This window comes from Cuculus canorus, chromosome 13 (genome assembly GCF_017976375.1).
Source record: "Cuculus canorus isolate bCucCan1 chromosome 13, bCucCan1.pri, whole genome shotgun sequence".
Classification (NCBI taxonomy): Eukaryota; Metazoa; Chordata; class Aves; order Cuculiformes; family Cuculidae; genus Cuculus; species Cuculus canorus.
In genome coordinates, this window is record NC_071413.1 from 1,830,001 (window position 1) to 1,853,990 (window position 23,990).

The 23,990-nt window shown below is 39.6% G+C and overlaps 1 long non-coding RNA gene across 1 annotated transcript in view; it reads right to left on the minus strand.

The window, feature by feature from the left end:
* The window catches only part of LOC128853515 (uncharacterized), a 64,895-nt gene extending 42,397 nt beyond the window's left edge, over window positions 1–22,498 (minus strand). Inside the window, exons 1-2 of the long non-coding RNA XR_008452094.1 lie at window positions 22,295–22,498; window positions 18,529–18,692 (exon numbers count right to left, since the gene is read on the minus strand). This is a non-coding gene — a long non-coding RNA (uncharacterized LOC128853515). The remainder of the gene's footprint in view (window positions 1–18,528; window positions 18,693–22,294) is intronic.
* Window positions 22,499–23,990: the final 1,492 nt, after the last annotated feature.

A 23,990-nucleotide genomic window follows, 5' to 3' on the forward strand; every position in this document is an offset into this window, starting at 1 on the left:
CTCCATGAAAAAAACACTCAGAATCCTCATAGTTGCTACTACCAAATAACTTTCCTGAGCAGATGTGTACAGCACTGGATCAGACTTTCGCAAATCTGGCAGACAACGATGCAAGAGGGATCCAACGCCACCTTTTAGGAAAAAGAAATCCTGCAAAGCTAGAACAGCTCTATTATATAAACATGCAAGAAGCTGAATACCTGCAATTTTCAGTGTTCAAGTTACCAGCAGCTACAGGCACACCCTCTTCTTTACTTAGAAGTGCCTATCCTGTTCTAATCAGGTTCCCACCCCACCCTAGCTCCTCTCTCAGACAGGAGGTCTGTCCTAAGCGGGAATTATAAAGTTTGCCTGGCAGTCCAGTGGTGTAAGATTTGATTGCTATGAGATACTCATATCATCATCTCTATTTTAGAAACACAAATTAAGGTCCAAGGTTATTCAACACATTCTCCAAATCTTATATATACAATGCATCCCATTGTCTTAACTTTTTGTATGTTAATATCTGTGATCACATGAGTCGATTGACATTCAAACGTAACGGTTAAAATTTCTGCCCCACAGATATACAACTTCAACCTTTTGAGTGCTGCCATTCCATACATGGACTTTATCCACATTTTAATGACGCTTTAAAATCTCCAAGATTAAGCTAGTATTTTATACAGAACTGCCTGCTTTTTATGATATCCTGACATGTTGTACAACATTTGTGACTATATTGATCCTTATAAATTCAGCATCTATATATATTCATGAAAAGTATTCCCCTCCGCGTTCGTTGTGTGGTACAAAGGGCAGAGCGGGCAGTGGCGATGGCGACAGCCACCACAGAGGGGAGTGGTTCTTACAGGGTTTGCTCAGCAGTAAATAGGCACGGAATGCTTTAGTAGCACTGTTGCACAACTCAACAGTAATTTAAAAAAAATCAAAATATCACACTCAAAACACACAATAAAAACACCGGGTTTTTTTACTCAAATTTTACCCTGTTTCACTCTCCTTCGTTTGAACCTGTTACGAGTCCTAAGGGGGAACACTGTGTCCCACCTGGGACAGTTATACATCTTTGTGTCCTCATCCCTGCCTGACTTGCAGAGACAAGCTTTCTTGTGTTCCTCCATGCACTTTCATGGTTTTAATCTGAAACAAATGATTGCAGGGAAAAAAAAAAAAAAAAAAAAGGCATTATCACCTTGGCGAAGGCATCAGGAGTATAAAGGGAAAAAAAAAGAAAGGGTCTATGGGCAAATTCATCTTCCAGTGCTACAATCAATCTCTCACCTAAAGAAATACACAATAACTAGGCAGGAAAGGGCCAAGATTTATGGCCTCGAAACATCTACACTGACCAGCATTCACCTAGCCTTCTTGGCTCCCTCCTTGCCAGAATGGCTCTTTCGAACAGTTACAATGATATACTGTCTCTCCCTACTGTTTTACAAGTACATTAGCTTTATTTAATGAGATCTCTGAGTAATTTAACAGATGTATATAGGACATAGGACTAGAAAAACTCTTGCTACTTGAACACTTTTGCCAAGGTACGCTAAGGCTCAGCTAAGCTCCACTGCCACCTCCTATCCCTTCAAACGGCCTTACTGGAATTTGGGAAGGGCTTTTAAAAATCAGTCTAATAGAAATGTTATGTTATCACCGAGTAGGATGCTGCCGTATTCAACGCTTGCTTGTACCAGACCACAAAACTCAGGATAAACGTCATTACTTCAGATCTCCAAAACTACTTCTCTATTAAAAGGCCTGAGAGAAATTCAGAAGTAGAGAGGAATATATTTGTACCCTGTCTTTTCCCAGAATTTTAACTTTCTGTCCCAAAGGGGAAAAAAATGATTCTTTTGTTTTTAATATATATATACTCAGCTTTAAAGTTCACACTGATTGGATCACTCAATACGAAAGCATTTAAAAGTACCACACTCTGAGTTTTTGTTTAATCCGTGCAGCAGAACTAGTCATTACTTCAATACAATAGCTTTGCTTTCCCTTATTTTATTATTTCTGTTTCTGAGCAACAGACAATGTTTTGTATGGCTGCTGTTATCCAGCAAATTAGCTTTAAATAATAGTGTTATACAGTAAAATATTAAATGAAAGAGACTGTAATAATAACTTTTAAAACAACTCTAATAAGCTACCAATTAATAACACAGAGGGGTAGTGAGAAGGAATTACCTGTTTATAATAACATTCAAACAATTTTTCTTTGTAAAAGCAAAAGTTGGGCATAAACTTTATGCATTTGTGTGTTTTTTACCGCAGTACATCTACAAAAATCTATAGTATACGCTGCTGTTGTCTCATACATTATACTTTTAAACTTGATTAAAAATGGAATATTGCCCCAGATTCAGTAAATGACTTCAATGAACTACATTTAAAAGAATTCAACAATCTCCATCCTACCCAGTGGTGAGACCAGTACTAATTGAGTTTTGTGGCATTTTTCTATAAATAATATATAGTCTCATTAAAGGAGGTTTATTTTGGTTTGAAAATATATTTTTCTTTTAAAAATTCTTTTAGGCGAAAGCAGAGGGAAAAAAAGGACGAAGTAATATTTACTGTTCTGGCAAAGTGTTCAATGTCCTTCTGGCTTACACGATATTGGGTTAACCTTGAATTAGATCATAAAACACAGTTCTAGCACATAATTACCCATAGAAGACTACGATGTTTACAACAAGCACGTTGCAGCAGATCGGTCTCGTACCTGGAGAAAACCCACGTACGTATCTGACCACAGTCAATGCACTGAGCTGCTTTCTGAACGGTACCTCGCATCTCATCCAGTGGTGGTGGTTCCTTGTTTAGACAGAAGGAAACATCAAGTTGTGAGTGAAAAAACATGGATATTTCTTTAAAAACCAGAAGAACACCGATAAATATCAGGGTACAAAATTCTGAATGGCCCCCGTAAAAAATGATGCTCGAAATCAAAACCAGGCGAGATTACTCCCCAAGAAGAAAAGAAAGAGGGAAGAAAAGGAAGAACATGAGATGGAATAGAGAAAATTCACTGCATGAAATTTCATTTCTTGAGAGCTATACATCAAGTTGTATTTGTTTAATGAGGTTGACACGAGAAAGATGTATAGAACATGTCAGACACCCAGTACCAGTGCGTTCTGGGAAAAAGATAACATCTGAGAATCTGACCACTCACTTCGTCTTCTAGCCAGCCTTCTCTATCTACTGGTTCTTCAGGGATTATAAATGAGAGGGCAGGAGGAACACGGAGCAAAATAATGAAAAACACACAAAAAAAAAAAAGAAAAATTATAACATCGTAGAGCAAAGTAAAGCCAGATTTATTGACCTCACAACTACATAATCAAGAGAAAGTTATCACTGTAGAAACTTTTACTAAAGCGAAGTGATCTTAAATAACAAGGGAGTGCTATGAAATTTACAGCACTTTTAAGATATGCAAATTGAATGCAAGGTATAGACATAAGGGTAATTAATTGTAAATCTAAGAATAATGTTTCTTTGTCAGGGCTGTCTCCATGTTGTGGAATACATTCTAATGTGCCTTAACTCTGAATATTTCTTAAAGGCTGGTCTAATTATAAGATGTTCAGAATTTCAAAATAGTAGTAATTCTTATCGTTTAATAAAGCTGCTGTGAAGTTTCATAACAAAATTTACCAATTACATAAAAATATTCTATTTTAATTTTCAAGGATAAAGCACTTGTTTAGAAGTCTAGGCACTAGGTGTTTGTCTTGGAAAAATAATATGAGAAAAACAGCTTTTGCCCAAAAACTGGTTGGGGGGGTTAAAATGAGAAAAAAGGAAGTGGCAAAGCAGCAACACAACTAACTAAACATCTTTATTTGCGGATTTGCTTTGTGTTGCTAGTTTCGTAAGTACTTGTTAAAATAAAATATAAATTTATAATTTCATTATTCACTTATATTTTTCTTATATTAAGTTACTCATGTGACAATAATTAGGGTCAAATTTTCCATTGTAATAGGACTATAAAAACTCACTTTCTCCTTTTAAAGTTTGGCATACAAACCCCAAGTTTGAAAGAAAATTTACATAAGCTGATAGAACATATAAAAACTTTTACAGAGGTAATTGAAGCCCCTGCCAGCTCCAGCAGCAGCCCTGACGCAGCCTGAACATAAGGGGCTGCGCTTCCTGAACAAAAAATACCCTATTTGAGCTGCTTTTAGTGTTTAATTAAGACAAATTAAAAAGTAGCTTCTTTAGGGGGAACAATAGTCAACAGTCTTCAACAACAATGTCCTAATATCTGAGATGCACTGAATGTTATGGAAAACCCACTCATATCCTCATGTCTTGGCAGAGTTTGCTATAGCCCTGAGAAGAGTTAAACAAAGACAGCAAGAGAGTATTGGCAGCCAAAGCTCACTGTGATGCAGTTCACTGACCACCAAACCACCCACAGAAATAAGTTACACAGACCACAGGGGTTTCTGAACTTATTCCAGGTGATAACTGTTAAGTTCCAGCAAAACAAACTCTAATCACACACATCAGACAATGTCCTTGGGAGATAGGGAAGAGAGGGAGTGACGGAGTATCAGTCTGTAAGGCAAAGGTAAACGCTAAGACTACTTTCAAAACTGAAAACATCATCGCTTTATGTCTGGTCTGCCTAAACAGTTAAAATATTCCAGTAATATCTTTTACCTAAGCATAACAGACCATAACTTTAGCTTCCCTTCAGTGACAGTTTGTGCTTGAGAGTTCTGTTATAGTTTAAACAGAGACCTCAGGAAATTTGAAGTCATTGCCAGATATAGAGGCAGATTTCATAACACGAGTTAAACGCATCACACGCTAGCATGAGAGGGTCTCTCCTATATAACACTTGCCGAAATTATAGCTTCTCCATATGCCAGCAGAGTTAATAGCTTCCTTAAAGGATCTTTCAAAAATTATGCTTGCACAGAAGTTTCTAAGACTTTCCATAAGGAAACTGAAAACCAAGGCATTTAATAACGGGAGGTTGAAATTAGGGTAAACTGAAGTTTTCACAGAATCATAGAATGGCGTGGCTTAAAAGGGACCTAAAAGCCCATCAAGATCCAACCCCCTTGTGTGGGCAGGGACACCTCCCGCTGGATCAGCCCCATCCAGCCTGGCCAGTCCCTCTCCATCCTCACAGGAAAACATTTCTTCCTAAGATCATTCACCCCTCCTGCCTTTTATGATGGCTTTCCTACACAAGGCTTAAAACTGTACCTGAAGGAAGTCTCGGCAGAAGTTCTCTTTGACATCCTCTTGTGTAACTTCTTGAGAAGGCAGAAAACTTTGTCTGGAGTAGTAAAGGCCGCGAGAGAAAAATATGGTAGAAGATGTGGCAAGGTTATGGAACATTTCTAAAGGCCACATATGGAAGAATCCTACAAGGCAAACTTCACGGTTTTGGTGGAGAAAAAGTAAATGAAGAGAGAGTTTTCTGTGGAAGCATGTTGGAAATTCTATTACAGTGGTGAAGAGAGATCCTGATCTGAAAGCACAAAGCTCTTGTTTTCACCGAGGGGTCTCCTCTACTGTGGCTGACAAAGGTTACTGCCCTTTCTGAAGGATTTCTGTATATTATAATTTGAATTGGATTTCCAGTGGGGCTTACCAGCTTTTTCAATCACTTATTCAAAGACTTTATTCTATGTCTCAAGCAAGCTGCAGAGGTTAACCATAGCTATGTTTGACCCACATTAATTTTTCTCTTTAGTCTATGATATCCACTACTGCTTTGACTCATTGTATTTGCAGGTTCGGTGAACATTTCAAATTACTATAACCTTGCCAAAATCTCTGATACTCAAACTTGTGACTGAACATTCTGAAAACACAAAAAGGCAGAAGAGCCAAACTAGGCTTAGACAATAACCCAGACTGAAGGGAACGGCTGAAGCCAACCAGATTTTCTAAGCCAGTTATTTCTGAAGTCATTAATCACAAAAAAACCTGCATTTATTTTCTGATTTTTGTCACTCTAAGCCAGGTTTTCCCATTCAATTACTGCCAAAATAAACTGTTATAAAAGCAAACAGTAGCGAGCATTGAATAGTAGGATAACTTAGTTTACTCTCTTCTGCTACCCTGTCAACTAACATTTCTTTTTCATGTTTAGTAATTGAGTAGAGATGAGCATCTTCCTCACTTGAAAATCACAATGGGAGGACCTGTGGACTGGACAGCAGTTACACGTTACAGGGTTGGGTTTCTTTTCCCGTTGAAATTATTAGTATTTTCCTTGTATGAATTAAAGGTGTGGTGGGTTGTTGGCATTTGGCAGTACAAAAAGCAGACTAATAAAAGAATCACTCGGGGGACCTGCTCGCAAAGTCCACTCCCACGTGATAACCACTATAACCTAAAGCAATAGTCCCAACTATTTCAGTAAAGATACACAAGGCATATGATGGGACAGCAAACACAGTAGATGGCCTCACGCTCTCCTTATTTAACAGGCTTAAGTCCAATTACTGTAAGATGGATGGTCTTAGAAAATACTCCTTTTTCCTAAGGTCATTAAGAAAAGTGGAATTCTTCACCTTGTCCTTAAACTCAGTGGAAGCTGCTCAGTTCACCTCTTTCACTCGGCGTGTTAAATTATTTGCACAGCTTGAATTAGTACATGGTCTACGCCGGAATGTCTTTGCTTTTGTCACTTTCTGCCAATCACCTAATCTCCAGAAGCTGAGGCTTTCCTGCGGCAGAAGCCATCAGGGAACAAAACCAGAGGAAAATATTAAGGTATTGCAAGATGATTCTGATATTTCCAAAGAACATTTACTTCAGTGTCCCTATTTTCTAGCATTAAGAAGTCACTCCTAAACAATTAGAAAAGAGGGAGAAATATAAAATCAGGCAAAATGATACACTGATGCTTTCCAAGAACTGGCTACATCTTTGATGACACAAACCACATAACCACATTTGATGAAGCCACACTTACGCAACCTGTCACCCCAGCACCTATAGTATTGTGTGCAGAACCGCAAGTGGGATCTCTTCTGAAATTAAAGCAACATGGACAGCAAAAAGTCTCACCAAGATGAGATAATCCGGATGGACAAAACTGAACTGGCAAGTACTTACCTATGTAAGGAAATAAATACATGCCACAATGAGATAACAAGTGTGTTCTATACAAAGGATATATGTTATTGTGCAATATTTATAAGTGCAAAGTTTGTGATTCCAAAGCATTTAGATTAATTTCTCACATAAGTTTCTTTTTTATATAAGTTTCGTGTAGAACTTGAGATGCCAAGTAAAACAGAAAGGCTGCTGTCTACAAATACAGCAATACACAGGCACAGTGTACCTCTACATCGGAATGCAATCATAAGTAAATAAAGATTAGAACCAAGCTAAGTCAAAAGCAAATGTTATAGATTAAATCCCTTTCCACCTTACATCCTTTGCAGCCAGCACGAAGGCGGTGCATTTGCACAGAATGTAAGTCAGGGCACAAAATTGGCCCTTCAGCTCCGAGATTCCTCCAAGCTTTCCCAACAGCTTGCTGAGCATAATTTGGACTTGGTTATTTAAAGCCACACGGAATAATACAGTATGAAGACTGGTGTGAACAATAACTCTTGCACAATTTATCACATAGAGAAGAGCTACTAATCTTTTTAGGAAACAAGGTATTCAAAATTATTTAATGCTAATATTTATGCATCAGAAAGCATTCTAAGCACAAAACAGCCCTCCTCCCCCTCCTCATCACACACACAACATACATTTGTGAACATCTTTCGCTACAATACACCATATTTTCAGAGAGCCTTGAAATTATCGTACTGTATGTTGGCATTTATGAAATTCTGTTATTAATGCCACTCTCATAACAAAGATAAGCTGTATTTACAATACTAATGCCTTCCACAAATAATTAGGTATGTATAGCTACACATAGTCTTTTATACCAATGACAACCGAGGCTGTAAATTTAAGGTACATTATTGTAATAAACAGCAATAATAGCAATAATGATAAAAATAAGTTTGGCATGCTTCCGCCCAGCAGTCTTCTGTATCACTCTGTCAGTCAATGATAAAAGAAAGTACTATCTTATGAACAACTATAATACAAAACTGCAACTCTATCAACATTAAAGTAATTATGAAATTGGACTGAAGTAACAATTCTTCCTAACAAAGCAGATGGGTATCAATCTACCCTTGTAATTATATGACTACTGCTACGTTCTCTTAAGGCTTTATAAGCTGTCCATAAGTGCATTGTTGTCTCTGAGTAATTTTCAAAGTATCTGGTAAGAACAAGGCTTTCTTTACATGCCAGCTAAGACTAAAATTAAAAAATGAAAGTTTTCATGCCACATTTTAAGTTTTAAAAATAATTTAAAAGCAAATAAAATCTTTGTTAAAAACAACATAATTCTATTGCTTGCTGGGAGAGCTGGGTTCTGCCCTCGCCTCAGTTAGCATAGGTGCAATAAATCAATACAGAAATCACTCATTCATTTCTTGAATGCAATTAAAGGTTCCATAGCTGACTTAGTATGGTACATAGCAGGCCAGCGACCTCCCTACTGGACCTTTTTTGTGGCATTCCTGCCGCAAGGTCCAGTATTGTTCTATTAAGTTTGTATTTGTTTTGCTCTGACAATCCTATGTAACAACAGAGAATAAAACATGTCCTACAAGATCCCCAACTACATCATCCCAGGAGGATAAGAAAGTTACATATAATCACCCAAAGCCCTTTTTCGCAATTGCTTCCAACTTTCATTTAAATCGAAACATTCAAAGCCCGCAGCCTCCCACACCACCCATGGCGGATGCGAAGTGGGCACTTGACCATCACTCACACAGATCTAAGGGGGTTGGGAAACCTCCCAATTATTAGATCTAACAAGAGGGAAAAGAACTTGACATCTGCTTCCCTGAGAACCTTCACACGCATACAGCTGCCTTCAGACCGGTTATGAATTAGCAGCGGTATCTTAGCCATCAGTTATAAGAGCACTTTTAGCTAAGTTTGCTTAAGATTGCTTAAGAAATGCTTAGATCCATCATCAGATTAGGTACGAAAGCTCTGCATACAGCTTTCCAGAGAACCGCTTCCCACACATTCCCTTCTGAAAAAGTTTACATTGAAGATAATTTTACCAAAGCAAGAGACCCAGTTTGGTAAGAAGAAATAGCCCTGTTATCAAATAAGAGGCAAAAGCAAAAGAACAGTTATCTGAAATTCCTCACACCGTCTTTTAACAGGCCCCTTTTAAGTTGCCTCAAACTTCATTCCTTATCTCTGAATGCTGAATCTCGGTCCGATTTTCTGCTTACTGCTCTTAGTTTCTCTGAGGAACCTCTGATGGCTCTTTAATGAAGCCGTAAGATGAATATCCTCCAAGAAGCTAGGGGTTTTTTCAGTTTTCTCACACAATATGATTCTTCCTCACTCTTCCTTCATCTTTTAATTCAAAACCAACCCTAAAGTGAACAAAGGCAGTAAGAGCAACAGCTTGTCACAATCCCGTGACCATGGAAATGCATTCTATTCACTTCTTCTCTGAGTACAATTTAAAAAATTCCTGTAAACGTTTTCTATTAGTTTAATTAAGGATTTGGTGACCATAAGCTCCCAAAATATGCCATTTCTGCCAGATAGCTCGCTAAACAGATTTTCAGGACTATGAAGGATTTTAGTAGATTCAGCTATATTGGATCTATACCAATTTCTGTCATATTACCATTACTACAAAAATATCTGTTGTATCTTCCTCATACATTCTATAAGCATTTCTTTCTTATTATTTCCTGAAGCAGCTCTCAATTCTTTTCACTTTCCTTTTCACTACTGATTCAGTACTGGACATTTTTTTCTAAGTCACATTCTGAAGTCACATGCGTTTCACTCAACGTTCATCGCATGCCAGTCAGAGCCCTGTACCCACACTTTCACCAAAGAAAAAGAACATGTCAAGATGTGATCTAAAAAGGTGCTGCTTTATGGGCCAGACGCGTGTAGCGCTGCAGTGGATATGAGTGCAAAGGCCGTCAAAAAGGTTAAAACTTATGAACACCTTGAAATCACAAAACTTTGCTCTGTAAGATTTTAATAGAAAAAGCCAATAGCTGAACTCTTTACCCAGACCAAAGTTTTGAAGAGAATTAAACCTCGTTACATTTGGATAAAAGTGACAAAAGTGGATGTAAAGGCTCTAAACTCTGATTGCAGGAGTCACTTCTGTCTCTGCTAAGAGGCAAGACAGACAGTCCTGCCAGAAGCTCAGTGTCAGCCTGACAGGAGGTCACCGCCTCTCACTGCCTCACCTGAAATGGTCATGAAAACATAGCAGGATGACTGAGAAATGAGTCCAGGTTAGCAGCAGCTCTTGACAGTGACACCAACTACCTACATGAAAACATTTTTGGTTTTCTGTGCAGAATATAGTTAACAGGATCCTTTTGTACCAACTCCAACATAATAAGTAGCCTTTGTTTGAACAGCTAAAGTATCAAGGTCAGGACAACAGCAAAGTATAACATCAAGCAACACATTTGAGGGGACGGCTCCGGAGCAGCTGGTAAGCTTCCGTGATGAATGAGAATTACCGCAGTTTTCAAGGGACCAACAGAAGGCTGGCAGGGTCCTAATCAGCTATAACACCAGTAGTAAAGATCTAAGGAGACTAGACCGTTTCCAAAACTACAAACTTCTCTGGGCTTTAGTTTCAATAATTATAGCTGTGACAGCTGGACGGTGCGGGTACATGACTGGAATTGGTTGGAGTTTTTGACATATGGTGCTATTGGAATCCTGTCTGTCAGGAAAGGAGCATAAAATTACCCCCCAACAACTGGGGGCTGCAGCGCATGTCATCCTGTCTCAAAGTGAAGGAGCAAAGATAGCATTTTTGCAGGTTAACATTCAGCAAATGACAAAATGTCATTCGGGTAATGTTACAGCAGTACATCAGCAGAAAGCGCTGCAGGGTCAGAGGGACAATTTAAGTTAACTAGAGGAAGCGCATTGGCATGCTTGGTTTCCCCCCCGCCTGTGAACACGTTCTAACTAAATTTCTAGCTTCTGTTGTCCTCCTGGAATAACCACTTGGCACTGACACTGCAGGACACAGCCTCACAAGAGTTGAGAGAGACTCCAGGTGTGCCGAACAATAATTTCAGGTAGGTAATTCTTTCTAAGTTTAACTCCGATATGGTCTTTTCCCGTCCTGAAAGTTTTAGCCTATTTAAAAATGCACACCCAGGCAGAGGACAAGCTCTGCCTTCCCCCTAAATGGATGCAGCCCTGCCAAAAAGCAGTGTGCAGTGCTCGCTGGTTAATTATTCCTTACAATCTTCTGATTAAAAATAGATGTACAAATTCTGAAGGAAAAGTTGTTCAGTATAATGAAGTAACAGAACAGTTTGTCAGCGAGACAAACACTCTGTAAAAGGCTCGTTTCTGCTAGAAAGAATAGCTGAACTATAGGTCCTCGAGATAGAATTCATCATTTTATCTCGGTTTTCCTCAAGCTCTGAATGGTGCGTGCTGGAATTAAACCCTTTCGTTACCACTCCCCATTCCTTCTCATTCCTTCTTCTGAAGCCAAATATGCCATTAAGGGCAGTTTTTCTTCCTAGCATATACAGAGAGATCCATTTGCTTACTTTGTAATTACCAGGCTAGAACTAGAAACTGAAATACTGGGGGGGGGGGGGGGGGGGTTATTATTATTACTATTATTATTACTATTATTATTATTTTCCTTATTTTTTGCGCATCCCTTCTTGGATTATTCTGTCATACAAAACCTTCTCAAAGGCCAGAAAGATCCCTTCCAACAAGCAGGAACTTGAGCAAGGTTGGCTGAAGGCCAGCATGAATGAAAAAGGAGATTCTGCTGATGTGGAAAGGAAAAACATAGAAGGTGAAAGTGGGAATGGGCTATAAAGCAGAAACACTGCCTGGGAACGTAGGGATGGAACAAGGAAAGTCAAACTAGAACTAGCGTGGGATGCTAGGGAGAACAGTTTCCTTAAATACAAAAACAACAAAAGTAGGGATAAAGAAATGCAGACCCAGTGATCAAAGGGTACAGGAGATCTAATGACAAAGAGAGAACCCAAAGTAGTGCATTTTTGACAGCTTTTACTTGAAATGCCTACCCTCAGGCTTCCATATTTCTGCAACATGGGAAAAAATTATAATTTATTTATTAATTAACAAGAGGGTGGTCAAATACAGATACAAGAATGCAGTGAAGCTGTGCAATCTCCACCCTTGAAGATATGCGAAATGAAACTGGACGCGGTAACCTGAGGCAGCTGTCTCTGCTGTGGGTGGTGCTTAGAGCAGCCGACCTTCCAAGCTATGTTCTTACACGATTCTGTGATGAAAAACACCAAATATTCAAAACCACCATGTTAACTTTCTATATTTTAACTGTGTATTTTAGCACAATTTGCGCTAAAAGATCTGCTTTGAACTAATGAAAAATCAGCACTAAACCTGAAATGGAGGGGGGGGGTATTCACTTAGATTTTGAAGGGCCTCCACAGCATGAGAAATTTTAGGTAACATGCAATACTGACTCTAGTAATTCATGTTTGTTTTCTAGCTTGGTATGACGGTCTGGAAAATCCATTAATAGTGACTCAGAGGAAGTAGATGCCATTGTTTTTAAAAAAAAAATCAAAAGACACAAAAATGTCCTATGAAACTTTCTTTTAAGGTTTTGTTTTGGTTTTTTTTTTTTCACAAAAACGAGAACAAATTCTTTTCAAGCAGCATTACTATAGGCAAGCCCTATCTTCAGCTCCAGGATTTCATTAGTCTGAACTATTGTGGACTTCCTTCCTCATCATCCCCTGGTATTCTGGGATGCTTCCCTCTTGGTTTTTGTTTATGCCTCAGGGACCTCTTATGTTCATTATGTTTAAGAGGGAGGGAGAGGACAAACCTTGTAATATGGAAACATGAAGGCCATTTCACAGAAAGCAGAGGAGGAAAAAGGATGAGACGCAGTGCTATAAAACCACTACGCAGGATAACACAGAAATACAAAGGTTTACCCTTTGCACAGTCTCTTGAGTGTTGAATAACAATGAACTTGGGTTTCCAGTACTTTTAGAACTCTGTCTCAACCAGGGTTCTCAAATGTGTTAAAAAATACCATATGCAGCTTAGTGGTTTTGATTAGAAATGCATTAATGTGGGACAACTGGCGTTTCCAGAAGAAAGGCTTTCCTAACAGGAGAAGGCTGCTATTATTTATATGAGTTGAGATCATCCTATTCTACTGATTCATTTAGACTGATGCCAACTACAGCTGAAAACAAGCATTTCTTCAGAAAGAAATTATGAAATTACTGGAGGCTTTGATCTACCATCACCCAAGTTTTCATCTACAGTGGCTCCCAGAACAAACATTAGTCACTGGAAATATATACTGTATAGCATATCTTATAATAGAGAAAAGGAAAGAGAAGCCTATTCGATCAAAATATTTGGAACCATGATCTAAATTAAGGTTTGACAGTACTAATTTCTGGGTTTTTTTCTATTTTTGATACTTTAACTATTTTCTAATAGAAGGTGAAGCACCTAAAATATACTAAGACTCTAAACACTCTCATGTCTTGACGATGAGAGCGGCAAGCCACTGGCCCAGGTTGTCCAGGGAAATTGTGGCTGCCCCATCCCTGGAGGGGTTCCAGGCCAGGTTGGATGGGGCTTGGAGCCCCTGATCCAGTGGGAGGTGTCCCTGCCCGTGGCAGGGGGGTTGGAATTAAGATTATTTTTAAGGTCCCTTCCAATCCAAACCATTCCATAATTCTATGATCCCTTGGCTTCTTTCCCACCATTGTAAACATGTCTGTCCAAGGAGCTGTTTCCCAGAAATACAGACACATAACTATATGCCCATCGTACACTTATTTGTTTTTTTACACTCGTAAACATTTATCTGCACCCTATACTTCCAGATAAAGTATGCAGTGTTTGCAGCTAAAAAACCTGCCCTTAAGCCTGTAAGATTATCTCGGTTCAAGAAATATTCAAAGAACAACTGCCCTCAAGTCAATTCATGCGATGACTAAATATGAAATGGATATAACACCAAAAAAAAGCACAGAAAATGGATTAACAAGATACCCAACTCCATCCAATTTAACTGAAAGACGAATAATCAGGACCAGTAGCTGAAAGTTGCTGTTACAAGTTGGCAAAGGGTTCTAATCATCGCTGAGAAAAAAAAGGCTATGTTCTCATAGCAGCTCTCTCTGAAAGAGAGTGTGTTACAATAGTTTGATGAAGAAATATGAAATATAAAGTGTCAAATAGAAGAAAATACAATCAGTTCACTGATCCTACACTGAAGAATTAAAGAAGGCAATAGCCTTGAGGAACGAAGGCACCTCTGATCTTTCGCACAGCATGGGCTGCCTGTGTTCCCCTTGTCAAACAGTAAATAATCAAAATCAATGGGAGGTATAAGAAGTCTAAAAAACTCAAAGGAAAAATCATTTCCCAGATATACCAACAAGAGAAATCATTCCCACATGATATAATTCTGATTAAAGGCAAAATAGAAAAGGCAAAGTCCTGGAAAACATTTTGTATCCTATATTTCATTGACATCTGTGAGGTTTTGTGCTACTCTGGGTTTATATTTTCGGCTCAGCATATTCTTCTGACTGACCCTTTGAGTAGATCTCATCTGAAGCCCTGTGGGGAAACAAGTCCAAGGATCCTAAGGAGAGCTAGGCTTGGGAAAAGATACTCAGAGCATCAGAATTGATACTAATACTATGTGACCAGACACAGCTAGGTCAACTCAAAGGCCAAATCACCAAAAATCAAAATGATGGCTATCGGTGTATAAAGCCAATGCAACAGGAGCAGTTCCTGTTCTCCCTACTCAAATATGAATATGGAAGCCCTTTCCACTCTTTTAGATTCCCTGCCTCATCCCACCTTCTGCCATCCAAGTTTGGAAGCAAAGCTTGGAAAGAGGCGGCAGGAGTCACGAACACCACAGTGACACCAAAAAGATCACAAATACACAGGGGTTTTATATTGTCAAAGTGCAAGACCCTAGCAAATTAAATACGGCACTGCAGCTAGGATCATGCTTCCAGCTGGGAAAATATAGCTACCTCTTCTGTTTAATACCATCTACATTTTTGACATATCAGCTGAGCCCCTGGGTGATTTCAAAGAGGCTAATTATAATTACCTCTTCCCCTTACTAATAATGCCAGAGAAAGAGTAATGACGGCACTTGTTCAGCCTACGGCCTATCCAAGAAACAGGACATTCAGTGGCACAGGCTGCGCTCTTCCCGCAGCCCTACGTGCTTCTATGAACTTCTGACATGCCGATTTTGAGCTTTCTCACCTAGTGCAACATGAGGCAGTTCATGGGCCACAAGTTCTACTGTTGCTTCCGGGGACAGGCAAACACAATAATTGGGCTTCCCAGAATATGGAACCAGAGCCTAGATTATATCCAACTGCTGACTGTAATTTACAGCCTCTCTTTCAAAAAGGACCGGACATTCTAGCGTTGGATGATCTTTAAAGTCCCTTCCAAACCAAACCACGCTATGATTTTCATTAGGTTGAGAAACGGGAGGGGGAATGTTTAAAACTCCTAAAAACCCTGCAGACTTACCAGTTTCAGAAGACTGCCATTAGTACAGAGTTCATAACTGCCTTGTCACATACTGTATAGTGGCTTTTATAACTGTTTCAGAGGTTGTTGCAAACACCAACACAGAAGGGAAGTGGGTGTTTCACCTCTAACTAACAGCAGCGTTTCCTAGCCTGAAGATCTCTTCTTATATCCATCTAATAAACTGCTTTGTCAGTAGATAAGACAAAATTCCGTATGACATACTTGAGAACGAAGTACCAGGCTCAAAGTATATTTTCATTTCACTACACAAGACTTTATACTTGGCGTTCCTGTGAGCTTCAGTAACAGCATCCGTGCTGTTACCATCACGTATCAAAGCGGGAGCAAGCCCCCAGCTACGACCCGGGGAAATACCCGGGCAGAATAACTTTTAAATCAAACTTTTAGGAGTTTTCTTCCTGATTTTTCTTGGAAACACGAAGGGTTTGGGTCTACCAAAGGTCTGTTGGACATATCAGAGGTGGGTAGAATTTACGTTTGTTCATCCTTTCCAAAACGGGTTTGTAAATATTCACTGTGGTGCTAAGGCTTTGAGAAAGTAGTTACACAGTAAATTTGAATGATTAACGATCCAAGACGTTTTAACATGTTATTTCTCTATTTTCAACATAAATAGTGTGTAAAGGGTGTTTAAAACTTTAATGAATCGAACTATATGAGTAAAGAATGTTAATCATTTTAATTGCCCAGTAGTCTGAAATTAGATTTAACAGTCTGATAATGTATCTTTAAAGGAATACAACCCTGGCTCTATAAAAAATCCCTTCCAAGCCAATTCTAATAATTTCTATTTATCTTTTATGACATTAACTGTTATACCAGTCTGCCGACAGACAGCCTTACGCTCACATTTAGTTTAAATGTGGCGCAGTATAGTTTTTCATTATCATTAACGTGCTCCTGGTGGGCAGAGTGCAATGCAGTGGCACTGGTCACACTTCATTGCTTTATCTCATATGACAAAGAGAGATGATGTGCTTCGGTCCAGGCCGGAAGATGAAAGCAAAAGGTGGCCATGGGAAACTCCCCCTGCCGCCTAGGAACAGCAGAAGGGATGCATCGTGTGACTTGCTAACAGCACGAAGGGGCAGACAAATAGATTTTCCTCTATATTTATAACCAGCATCATTCTTCCTTTCAGGCCTTTCAGTGCAGGTAGCTGTTTTATATGAAATGAACAATCTTTATAGACGTACCAGAGCCATAACAAGGCTGATTTTCAGCGAGGCTGAGGTATATAACTCTTACAGAATTGTCAGGCTTCTTGCTCAACAAATCAAGCCTAACTTATGATGTTTGCAGTGTAATTTTTATTCCTGTTTGACTAGCCAACTACCCAGTGGTAATAGGATGTTAGAAAAGGGCAGTAGCAATGTTTGTACATGCCATGATTGATAGGCAAACTCTGCATTTTTCATTTATATCTCCTGATTCCAAATCAGTTAAGTTTAGGAAAAATGAAACAAAATGGCAAGAAAAATGCTTGCAGATTGCAGCCCAGCACTCTCGTAGATCTGAGTTCAGCCCACATCTGCTAGGATTGTCTGGAAACATTAAGATATCTAAATGAAAATCAATACTATATGTGCCAGCATTTACTACCAAGAACAAGTATCAAGAGACCTCAGCTAATCAGGCTTTCAAGCTTGTACTTGAGCCATAGTCTGAACCCCAGGGGTGTCCTAATTGGCCCAGACTAATCATAGAAGAGTTAAATTTATAACCGGGAAAGACATCTTGTTTTTCTTACCAGTCATCTTTTCGAAGCCAAAAGCCTCACCTGTGTGGTAGCGGGTTCTCGGTGATAGCCACCGGTCATGCAAGAACTGCTTCTCACTCGTCAAAGGTAAAGGAGAGACTAATTTACTGTCTTCCATAAAGCCAGTCAGGCACATTTAAGCTTTTGGTGGGTATATAGTGCTATCAAACCTTTCACATGAACTGCATATTTTCTCAACTTAAAAGCTCTGCATTTAACCCTCCTGTGCGAGAAGGTAGAAGCTTTATATTCTGGATGTAAAAGACTCTCTATGCACTGTCATCTCCTAGCCTAATTTTTTGTGCCTGCAACATAGATATATTCCCAAATGAAATCCTGTTGCTGGGACTCGGTTTTCTTTTTTTTCTTCTGGAGTGAGCGCAGGCGTGCTTAGAAAACAACACACAGCGGTTCAGCTCATACAGTAAAAGACATGCATGCATATAATATTTCCTGTACTAAAATAAAACTTCTTATTCTATAATAAAAGTGTACACAATATCTCTTGGAATACTATTAAACCATCCTGTTAAAAATTATACGGCATCAAGGGATTGGGTTCCTAATATTTGTATTCGGGATGCCAAATGTGAGCAGATTTTATACTATTTTCAACAAATTAAACACAAATATGTAAAATGTTTATAAAGCTCAGTCTTCTATTTTGGGCTTATTTTGAGTAACTTAATAATTCTGCATAGATTTCTTTAAAGGGAACAAAAATAAAGTGATGAATTAAGTCTGGAAATGCAAAATCTAATGTTATTCAGTTTTCTTCAAAAGCATATGTAAACATCCCTGGAGATTCACATCTACCAGAAGTTTAATAACATTATTTAGATCCTTTGTGTCCCACATGTTAGATGTATTTTTAATGTACACCTCTTAAAACAAAACAAAATGTTGTCAGACACTGTATTCTCTTCTCACCACTGTTAATGGTTTCCTAGACAGAGCTATCATGGAAACATCACGGCATGTTGTGATCAATGAAAGCTTGTTTCTCACATGGCATGATGTTTCCCTTGGATTCTCATCTCCCACTAGTGCCTGCTGTGAAATTTTGTCAGTTCTTTTACCTTTAAGGCTCTTTCTTGTCCTCCATGTTGCACGCTGCTGTGTTATCTTCCAGAATCAGTCTTCCTGTCTGCTTTGCTGCTTCACCTCCCAGTTCTGATGGGACAAGGCGGCTATCTTCACCTTCCCCTTCAGCCGCTGTGTCTGATAACTTACTGCTCTCTCACTGCGCAGCACAGAACGAAGTAATGAACAAAATAAAGTGGACAGTGAATTTCAGCAAAACCCACACAAATCCACTGCGGGGCAGAAAGGCAAAGAGCAGTCGCTCCAAAACAACTCTGTTATCTGTCTTTGTCTTTCCAGCCTGGACAGTACAGGTGCCAGTCAACAGGAGGGTACTAACAGCATCAATGCGCAGGATCACGTTCAAAGATACCTTCTTCCTTTGCTGTACCATTGATTGCTCTTTCCCCAACACAAGATTTCACTTTTCAAATACATAAGAAAAAGAAAATTATTATTACTCCAACAGAATTTTGCTGTCGTATAAAATAACAGCTTATATTATACATTCTGTCTCTGATCGCTATCCTTTAATAAATCCTTTTGGAGTGGTTTAGGAGACTACCACTGTCCACTCTGCTTCCCAACAAGAGCCTGTCCCACCTGTGGCAAAAGAAAAGTTTGTTCTACAGCTGCCCCATTTGTTAATTCAAAAATAAAAATCCTCCACTGGCAGCATATTTGATTGTGAACTAAAAATGCTGAAGTGCAGTAACATTTTCCCTTCTCCTATGGATGGCAGTGACTTTTGGTAAAGAGGAGATATGGGAAGAAAGGAGGTGCCAATGTTAGGCCAATCTACGTTTAATTGCATTGTCCTAATCCTATCAACATGCTTTTATTTTTGCTGTGCCTTGAATTCTGCTCTCTGTATCTTTATTCCAGGTGTTAAGAAAGATATTCCAACACCAAAAATCCACTGAAAAAAAACCCTCCTATCCGCAGAGTTCAAACAAAACCAACAGCTTAAACCAATATGACTTGAGTAGAACCAGGATTTTATTCCCCGTCCTTCAAGATGTTATTCTGATTTGCGCCCTTATACAAGAAGTAGGTATAAAGAATCACCTTTGAACGCATCTAAGCTGAACTGAGCAGAAGCTCTGTGCTATTGCCAGTGGGGCTCCATGTCATCCATAGATGGAGAGATACAAAGAAAGATGGATTTAGCGTGTTTTGAGGGTTTGGGGTGTTTTTTTTTGGGGGGGGAAGACCAAATACCTCTGGATACTTACAGCATTATAAGACAAAAAGGTCAATTAATAACAAACGTTGTTCAAGGGTCTTTCCCCACCGTGTTCTGCAGCTTTCTTGGCTAACCAGTACAGCTATCGAGTGCGGTTTGATGCACAAGGAGCAGAGGCGAGGAGAAGCCCTCCCTCTTCCGTAGCTTTAGAAAGGCTGTAGAGGGATAAACCCCAGGAGGTGGAGGTCTTGGTTATAAAAGAGGAACCCTGCAGAACCCTGCTGGAAGAAAACTCATCTACACATAGTAAAGAAGGGTATGAGTCTGCTGCAGAGCTAAGAGCGAGGCCCAAGTCACCTTAAACTCTCATTGAAAAGATGATTGATTCTGCTCTATTTTACTTCTTCCAGCGAAACATTGCAGGATATTTTCTCTGCTGCTTGCCTCCAACTTTACTGTATTTGTTTGCCAAGCGCTGCAGTTGTCAGATGAACATGAACTCCCCCTGATGGTGCACACCTATTTTCCTTGTGATGTAAATCCTCCTTTTCACGAGCAATACAAACTATAAAAACACATAATTCTACTTATTTTCATGTGATACTGAATGAAACAACTTAAAGCTTATGCCAAATTAACAATCTTTTCTTGGCAATTTCACACTGGGATTTTATGCCAACTTCTGTTTAACAAGCAACGTTATTAACAGAGAAAATAAGGAGGTTTTTTGTTTCTGCTTTGATTTGCCTACTTAAATTTTCTGGTATAGTGAATTTTCCCATGCATAGACACACCTAAAAACCTAACAAAGACACAGCAGTTGTATTATTTCCATAAGAATTGCTAATGCTCTCAAGTTTTAGATAGTTTAGAGTTTGTTGGTTGGGGAAGGTTAATATATTAAAATCGATATTTAAAATACTTCAAGGCACAAGCTTCAGCCTGTCCTCTAGACTGCACTATCACACACTCCAAGAAACAGATTTTCTGCGAAGATTTTGCCTCTTACTGCTACTCAGGAAGAAGAAATGAATTAGAAATAAGATTTAACTAGCCAACAGATTATTCCCCTGGCATGGGGAACACGCTGCTGCTAACGTGCCAGCTCTCCTACTGCCACCCACCATCTCAGCATATGGGGTGTGTCAGGAGTAAAAAGGCAGCAGAACAGCACATCACTGTATTTCTCCTCCCCCGTACAGCTCTGTTCGGTCACCGACACTACTGGCAGCTCTTAGAGTTGTCTATCAGGATTGTAGAGGCTGCGAGGTCAGGGATGAGCACAGCAAGGGAATGACACTCCCTCCTCCCCCCGGGGCTGAGCATCAGCCCCCAGTTCTAACCATCCTCATTAGAGAATATTTTGTGCAGTACACAACCAAAACCGTAAAAGATGTTTATGCTACTCATGTTGGAGTGTATAACCAAGTCATAAATGATCTGACACCTCCTGCTCATCCTTTTATGTCTTTAGAATCATAGAATTGTTTGGGTTGGAAGGGACCTCGAAGATCATCCAGTTCCAACCCTCCTGCCATGGGCAGGGACACCTCCCGCTGGATCAGGGGCTCCAAGGCCCATCCAACCTGGCCTGGAACACCACCAGGGATGGGGCAGCCACCACAGCTTCCCTGGACAACCTGGGCCAGGGCATCACCACTCTCACGGTAAAGAAATTTTTCCTAATGCCTAGCCTAGATCTGCCCCTGTCCAGTTTGTACCCATTCCCCTCACCCTATCAATCACCACAAGCCTTTGTGAACAGCCCCTCTCCAGCTTTCCTTCCAGTGCTGTTGCTGCAAGTCAGTTACGCTTTTTTTCACATCCACCACTTTTCTTATTATTTTCATGATAGCAGAATCCTCTGACACTCTGTATACGTTTGGGGGGGTTCTCGAGCTGTACAGATGGGATGTTTCTTGAATTAAATCAGATAATAAATTGGAAATAACGTTAGTAGCTACTGCAAAGTGACAAATATCCTATGATCATACCAATTTTCTAAATATTCATTTAAAATTTTCATAAAAATACTAAACAACGTTATTAAAGTGAATTTTACTCTGAATATTAACTGTTCCTGTTGCAGTTTTATTCCGTTTTATAGAATTTGCCAGTCTAAATATTATTTTGAGATTCCTTTTGTCTTTATTTCTAACAGCTTCTTACGAATTCTTTCTTTATTCCTTGTCCTCTACCTTAAGAATTGTGTCTTTGTCATTGGCTGAACAAAGGCTTCACATCAAAGACTCAATTTTTTCTGAATCATCCTTAGGCAGCTGAACTTTGCGTGTATCCAGCATTTCTGAAAATCCAATCCTTTCTTCACCAGGCAATGCCTATATGATGTTACATCAATTTAATTTGCGCGCTCTAATCATACTGATTTAGGTATCTATATATCAAACTGAAGCGTGGCCACACCGCTCTGCAGCGCCAGCAGAAGGGACTTCTGCTGTTAATCACTCTTGAGCACAGTACTTGCTTTGAAATACCCACTTGGCAAAGAGCCTGTGGTGCAGTGGTCCCCCCGCGCCCCGCTATCCGCCCGCTATCCGCCCAGGCACACTGCTCACCGACGGCGGGTCCCGTTGGGGGTATCCAACACCCTCCATGGTTTTCAGGTTTGGCAATGGCATCGCTTGCAGAAATGTTTCTTTGTAGGCAGCAGACAGAGAGAACAAGTGTCATGAACATCTGTTGGGGGGGATTTCTTCTTTATTTTTGCCCCACTGCCGGCTCTAGGACCATCTCCCCTTCTTCGTTTGATTATTTCAGTCCTTGAAGAGCCTACAATAAAGAGTTGCAAAGAAGGAAAGATCTCTGCACGGTTCAAACAAATCTGGGAAAGCCCAACAAACTACTGCCTTGTATACGTTTTAATAAAATACGTTCTTATCCCTAAGCATCAGAGGAAGATACACGGAGAGGAAGGCAGAGGTGAAGTAAGAGTGCTAAAGGACAGTCCAAAGAGCAGGAAAAAGAAACTGTATGGAATGAGTCTATGTAAAGGCCAATAATGGAGTTACTCCGTTTCCAGGGAAGGTTACTCACAGTCACTCAAGATGCCCTTTGAGAAACTCTAATACTATACCTCTTTACATAAAAGGTAGGATGTTCTGGGCTTGAGTACCTGCACAGGAGCTAAATGGTTAGGAAGGGAAAAAAAAAAAAAAAAAAAGAGGAAAAGCTTTGACCCCCTCAAAATATTTTCTGCACTTCTCACATTACAATTGGCCTCAAACACAAAATTACTGAAGCTTTTCATTACTCAATTCTTTTCAGTAAAAATATCCTTGGCTGCACTGAGTTTAAAATATCACAATGCTGAAACAAACCAAAAATTTCTTAGTAATATCAGTCTGAATGAGAGAGCATTAACACCTTTATCAAAGGGGGAATGAACACAACGCTGAATCTCCAACACAGTTTTTGGAACAGATTTGACGAAATCGCACGTTAGGCTGCTTTTATAGGAGAAATGTCTCTGCAATTTGAAATGTGATTAAAACATTGGCAGGTCACATGTTTGTAGCACCCATTGCTGCAACTCATTTTGACTTTTGGATATTTTTGTTGATGTTTGGGTTTTGCCTGCTCTGGCTGAAAACTCGTGATGTCATTATGCGCCGGATACTCCTGTATCACATACACCAGGTTTGCAGTCTTCTCCTTTTACCTTCGCACATCACCACGGGCACTTTCCAGCAGTATGATAATAGAACCTGGATACAGCCAATGCTCTTAAAAAAGCACACCTTCCAAACCAACAGCAGTCCTGATGCATTTCTGACACGCAGCCATGCAATGAAGGCCCTGTACGACAAACGGGTATTTCCTTTCATTCAAACAGTCCTCTTCGAAATACTTTGAGAGGGCTTTAAAGTAACCTTCTATATCTCGTTTGGAAAAGGGGGAGGGAAAGGGAAAATTCCACATTGTGGATTCAGTCAGGCGGAGGACATGACTTGTGCAATCCTAATAAATCAGAGCATTCCCGGGTGGCAGAAGCAACAGGGGAATAGTGTAAGAGCAGGGCTGCATGTTGACCTAAGCAAGAGCTTATCGAGAAATGATGTCCTCTTAAACAGACTCCTGGAGAGATGTTCTGCATTTCCTCTGACAAATTGTAAGTGCCCTGACTGTAACATTCCTAACAAAATAGGGCTGATTTAGCAATGCACAAACTGCCCATTATCCTACTGCATAAAAAGGCCATTTAAAGCAAAGCCTTAGGACACTGGCCCGTTGGAAACAGTACATCTGAAAAAT